The sequence below is a fragment of the Phalacrocorax carbo genome, chromosome 1, assembly GCF_963921805.1.
Source record: "Phalacrocorax carbo chromosome 1, bPhaCar2.1, whole genome shotgun sequence".
Lineage (NCBI taxonomy): Eukaryota > Metazoa > Chordata > Aves > Suliformes > Phalacrocoracidae > Phalacrocorax > Phalacrocorax carbo.
In genome coordinates, this window is record NC_087513.1 from 184,763,947 (window position 1) to 184,770,782 (window position 6,836).

Here is a 6,836-nt window from a genome sequence, read left to right on the forward strand (position 1 = left end):
CAGCACCTGGTTTGGTGCACAGCTGGGCTAGGAAGAACAGGATGCTGCTTTTCTTAATAGCATAGCCTGTTAATTTAACCTTACAAATATTTAGCCTCTTGAGACTGTTTTCTTTACTTGTCAGATGCAGAAGATTTTTGTGTAAGAAAACTGCATGGAGGTTGATTTATTCTGGTGCAATTTCAGTCCATCCATAACACCATCAACAAGCAAACTCAGGTGTTTTTTGTGTGTGTGTGTGTGCGCGCTTTAATATTCAGAAAGTCTTCATCTGTAAGTTCCTAGCTCGGGAATTCCCAGGTTTTCTACTTGCATGATAACCAGGCCCAGGTATCCTCTCTAAATTCAGAAGTCGGGCAAGACAGTGCGTTCATTTGGCATTGCTGTGGTGATTCCCAGTTCGTTTATTGAAGCACAGCTTTCTCGTCTGCCTGGTTTTCGCTCTTAGTCTGTGGAATTTTTCTCTGAAATTCCATTCTTAACACTTGCCACAGCAAGCTTAGGCGTAGGTCCACAAAAAGACCCAGTGAAATCTGGTAATCTGCCTGCACAAGTGCAACTTGCAAAATGTTTGCTGGCCTAGAAGGGGACTTGGGATGTATAAATACAAGGGTACAATTCACAAAACCTGATGTCCGAGGTAATTTTAAAGGTAAAAATTTACTCCCCTATGTACTTAGTCTTCTGCTAGGCACTGCTTCCTTCTTGTCAGGTCTTTGCTCAGTTTCACACTTTTCTCATCCTTAAATCCACAGATGAGGCATCTGGTGTCTTAAGTTCCCTGAAAAGCCTGATCTGGTAGCTGTGGTTGTAGGGGGCCTCACACAGGCCAAGGCATCTTTAGCCTTGGAGTGAAAATCCTTATTATCTGTCCTGGGACTCAAATGAGGCTGGTGATGAAGCTGGGCTGCGGAGGTGATGGCACTTGCACCGATTCTTGCTGAAGTTGTGCCTCGCTGCAGAATGGAAGGTTCATAAAGCCTGCAAGGTCTAAGGCCCAGAGTGCTGAGCTCCGGTCCCCACTTCTGGGTCAGTTTAAAACATTAAATGGTGTCAAAACAGCTGAAAGAAGTTCACCATCAAAGCTATTGTAATTTCTTTAGAAGCATCACTTCCTACGTGTTGGGCTTTAGGGTCTTTCCTTTAATTCACACTCTTCTACGAGTCTGTCTGTGTCCTTGACAAGCAGCACAGTAGAGTGGCATTAAATTGCCAGCTGCAGCTTCCAGAACTTCAGTTGAATGGAGATAAAATAAACATTTTCTTTGGGTCATGGAAAGCTTTTGGCATGTAGGTTGCTAAGACATATTTGTGAATTGGCATCACCAGTGATGCCAGCACGATCTTGGGACTTTTGAGCTGTGTCATTTCAACAATTGCTCTCAAGCAACAGAATGTGTGGGTGTGTACATGGATGCATAAGCACAAGTGTTTATACACATACACACTGCTTCTCAGCATCCTATGAGGAATTTTCCATCTATACTGGGGCACACTTTTAAAATAACATTTTTCTTGAATTTTTTTCCTTAATTTTCCTAGTCAAATTATTAAAATTTGAGAGTGAGAAAAATTTTTCCTCTTCATGGGCATATGCGATTTCTGACATAACTCTCATTCTTTTAAAGACAGAAAAAATAATGCCAAAGTAAATAAGAGGTCTTAAGTTATTTATTGTTGCATAATAGGAAGCCAGTTAAAGAAAAAAAAAAAACAACACCCACCACCCAAACATCTCCAATTTATGCTCTTTACTGAGTTTCTTTATACCCAGTTTTGCTCTGGTATGAATACATAAAACATAGTTATGATTCTTTTAAAGAAATAGTGGCACTGTACTTCTGCCATTATCATACTGTATTTGAAGAAGCTATTTTTTTACAGATCCATGTGCCCAACATTTTTTAAGTGCGGAGAATATAAAATTTTCTGGTAAACAACAAAAAATCCTAGAGCTTTTTGGGATGTTGCCCAAATAAAATTTTTTATTTTCAACTGATTAAAATTTCAGCTACATTTAAAATAGGCTTTTGTATTTTACTTTCTCCTGTTGTGTAAGTTTGTTCACTTTCTCGGGGCATTGAGTAGGAGGGAAGGAATTTTAGATTATTGTTTGATGTCTTACTGACTGTTGGTGATCCATGAACCACAGGGTGAGAAATTCCTCTCGTTAATAACTTGAATTATCCGCCTAGATGGCAATATACCTACTTCCTTTAATATTAGGAAATAACGAAACTATACTTGGAATGAGAAATGTCATTTCCACAATGGTAGCATCATCCGATTAATATTCTTAAGATTCTTCAAGAGTTTGTTGTGGTACACAGAATAATTACTTTACAGTTTCATGTGGCATTAAAACACCCCTACTGTGCTATTACAGTTTCCTTATTTATATACTAACTTATACAAGGAGAGGTTAATTAGGTTATTTTTTAATACATCAGATATTGCATCTAATAAACTCTAGTTTTAAATTTAAATAGTGGCAAAGTTCTCCAAAATGGTTCCTCTCTGAAATGGTTGTATGATTTAAACACTGCATAAAGCCTGGTTCTGGATGTCGTGATTTCTCCTGACTGTCAGAATTGATGTGGGCAACTTGGGTGTTCCTGACATCTGGCAGGTGAGTGAACAGATTGTGTTGCAAAGAATGGTAGGGATCCTGAATGCTGCAGCAAATACAATAAAAAGAAAGAAACCTAAACAAAAATTCTGGTGGACAACTCCATGGGTAAAATGTTTTCTGGACGGCTGGGATCAGGAGGTAGTTGATAAGGGGTTGTACTTCACCCAGAGGCTGGTCCATCCTGGGACCTCTCCTATTTAATATTTCTGTTGGTGACATGTAGAAGACAACTCATCAAGTGCACTCTCATCAAATTTGCAGATGCCAGCAAATCGCAGGAACCAGTAAACATGGTGAAGGTCAAAACTGACATTCAGGGGGACCTGGAGAGGCTGCAGGAGTGGGGTGAGAAGAACCCTTCACAAAATCCAAGGACAGACGCGCCTGGGAAGGAAGCGCCCCTCGCAGCGCTGCAGGCTGGGGACTGCCAGGCTGGGGAGCGGCTCTGCTGAAAGGGACCCAGGGCACAGCAAGAACAACAGCCAGCAGCGAGCCCTGGCAGCAGAGAAGGACAAGAGCCTCCCGGGCTGTATGAGCAGGAGCATGGTCACTAGGTCAACAGCAGCAGCTATTCCCTTCTACTCAGGCAACTACATCTAGCTGCTGCATCCAGTTTTGGGACCTCTGCACAGGAAAGACATTGGCCAACCACAGCAGGTCCAGTAAAGGCCGTCAGGACAGTGTGGGGCTGGAGCACTCACCCTTTGGGGAAAGGCTGAGGAAGTGGGGCTCGTTCACCCTGAAGAAGAGAGGGCTGCTGGGGCGCCTCACAGCAGCCCCCCAAACAGCTGCAGGAAGGTCACAAAGAATATGGGTCCAGGCTCTCCACAGTTGTGCATGGTGGGAGGGTGAGAGAAAATGGGCACAGACCGACAAGGGAGGTGTGGGCTGGACATAACACTTTTTCACCCCAAGGACAGTCCAGCAGCGACACAGGTTGCACAGAGAGGTTGTTCATTCTCCATCCTTGGGAGTCTTTCAAGAGCCACTGGATAAAGTTCTGAGCAACCTGCTCCGACCTGACTGGTGGCTGCGCTTTGAGCAGCAGGTGCAGCTGGACACCTCTTGAGGTCCCTCAAGTGGTGTTGTCCTGTCCTATGAGATCCAGTGGGAAAGTCAGATGGCATAGGTACAACAGCAGAATAGTCATATTGGGGAAGTATCTTGTAATACTTTCTATAGGTGGGTTTTGTCTGCTTGGTGTTTATGAATCCAAAGTACAACATTTGTGGCCTCAGCTGAAATTAGAAGCATAGTTAAAACAGTCTTGAAAGTTTGGAGACCTGCACAAAACAAAGTATAGGTATTTTAATACCACTCCATGGTGGTGTCCTGGAGCCAATGATCCAGAGGACTCAGAGTCCGATCTTGGTATCACCGGTCAGGTCAGTCCTTTGTTCTTAATATCAGGTGGCGGGAAGCCACCTAGTCTCCACTGGACTGACAGCAGAGGCATTCTGCCTTGTAAAACTGCCAGTGGCCTAAACAGACAGAAATATCTCCTCAGATCATGAGCACCTAGTTAGTGGGTTCAGCAGCTGGCGAGCCCATTATTGTCTAGCGCTTCCCTCGCTGGTGTCAGTGGGAATTACTGTGGTAGGAACTGCTGCAGGGGACAAATTGATCAGCTAAGAGAGGCTTAAAGATGTGAGTGCTGGGGATACTGACCGCAGTTCAGGTTTCCTGAATTAAGAAGAGGGCTACAAGTTTCCCAGTTAGATTTTCTTTACTGGCAGCTGGGGAAGAAGTACTGAGATCCCACTTTGAGAAAAAAGCCCTTTGCAAGCTTCTGTTTGTTACGTTTCTCCTAATCTTAGCATATTATTTAACCACCAGCTCTTAAAAGCACATAGATACCATTTCAACAGGGGCCTTAAATACCCGTGAGAGCGAGCTGGAGGCCAGGTGCTGTGCCAGAAACCGACATGTGCGACTTGCTTACGTGCTCAGTTGACATCTCCGTGTGCTGATATCACACAATTAAATATTTCGGTCTTTGGTAAGCCAACTTTGGTCTCTTCCACCACCCCCTTCATTAAGAATACAATCCTGCAGATGTTTTTGGGGCTCCTGCTTTCCCTTCAAGCCATCTTCTCAGTAATGGTGAAAATGCCTTCGCTATCTGTCTTACTCTCAGCGCAGCCACTCCAGCTCCAGTCTTCAATAATTCATAACCTTGCAGGAGGTGCACCAAAATGGTTTTAGCTACCTCCAACTTTTTTGGACAGAAGGATAATAAAAAAGATTTCACGGTAACTAAAATAAGTCAGTTCATTGGTGAAAGCACTTAAACATAACTTATTAGCTATTCAGGAGGAAGGTTTCACTAAAGGTACAATGCATTTATGTATTAAAGTGCAGCTCAGCTCCTGAAAAATTACTACATAAATAAGCACTTGTCACATCTTATTTTTGTTGATTTTTTTTCTTCTCCTTCTAAATTTATTTTCTGCTGTTAACTGTATTGCTGTCATTATTTTAACCATGAAGTAGCTGGATTGTAGGCGTAGTGGAGTTAATTGCCAGTGAGTTACACTTATGTGTTGCTACCGATTAGGCAGCGTAACAGGCATTTGTTCAAGGCAGAAGGCATAAGTCAGTGTCACCCATGGCACAATCTGACCTCAGAAGTGTTTTGAGGGCAATACTTAAGGTGAAAAGATCAGGCTGCAGTCTGGTTTTGTAGGTCTGGGAAAAAAATATTAACCGGGATACTGAGGTAAATCCACAAAATGTCTTAAACCCTTAATTTACACTGGACTTAACAGGGTAGGTGCCAGCATGTCCAGTGGTGGGTCCAGAGTCATCTTGGCTCCAACAGCATCCGCAACTCATCTAATTTCCTAGTTTCTTGATATCTCTCGGGCACAGGGGCAGTTAGTGCTAATAGACTTAAGCCTACCTATGTGCAGAGGCAAAACATAGTTTTGAGGAACCAGAGTGTAACCAAAGTAATGAAATTAACTAATCAAGGGTGTTGTTATATTATGGGACCATGGAGTGTATTAGTCAGTGTATCTGTTGATCTGTGTTGTGATCAAAACAAATCCATGTTTTAGTATCTAAGTAATCATTTATGTGATAAATAATGTGCTTTGTCAGGAGAAGAATGCATTTCTGTCAAAAAGAATGATAAAACATTGTTCCATGTAGTGGACAAAGAAAACTGGCCAGGGCTGCCAAGATTAAGAACCAAGCAGGTGAAAGGTAGTTCCGGCAGGGGGAGATCACGACCACCGACTCACGGACCACCGACCCAAGTAATACCACCTACTCAAAAGAGAACAATGGAAGAGGACAACTGAGCCTGCGCAGTGATTTACATACGGAACAAGCAAGTTTGTACCAATCAGTAGAAAGGGCAATAATGAATATGCATGAATATGTAAATTTTGGATCTATAAATTGTACGGGAAAGGTGTGTGAGGTATGCACGTTAGGAGGAGCGATCCCCCGTGCATCCGGCGCCGTGAATAAAGAATGCCTGCTCTTTAATACTAAACTGGTGTTAAAGAGTTGTTTCTGATTTTACCGCGTTTTCGGTAACAAGAGGATAAATCAAGCAAAAAGATAGCTGCAGTACTTTTCAAAACTGAGGTGAAGAAGCAGCCTTGGAGGGGTTTCTAGAGTACAAATTTGACTGCAGATATCAGAATTCAAGTTACTCAAATGTTTGGCTCCTTTTATCTATTTTGGATCTGGCTGTTAGCACCTTAGTACTTGTATACAAAGAATACTTGATAGCACAATCACAAAAGCAATAAACAGCCTTACAAAGGCATAGATCTAAGGTGACTCCTTCAAGTGGAATCTTATTTTAAGCACTATTTCAATGTCACGTATCATAATTGCATCTAATATTAGAGACTGACTTAATGCAACACAATGTCAATGACAATATAAAGGCAATCATGAACAGAGAAGATAACTTTAAAATGTTTGGGGGGGTGGGAGGGAAGATTACACTTTATTGAAGACTTCTGTAGACTTTACAGATCTTTTTCAGCAACGCTCAGAGGGATTCGGTTTTTTCTCCTAAGCTTCTGGACACTTTAACCGTGTTTCCATTTTGATGCTGGAATCTCTAAATGTGATTTATTTTAGGGATTTTTTTTTCCTCTTCCTCACACTTGTGAATCTAACTACTGCTAAGCACTGAAGTTGCATATGTAAAGCTGGTTAGCAAGTTGATTAGATTAGATGA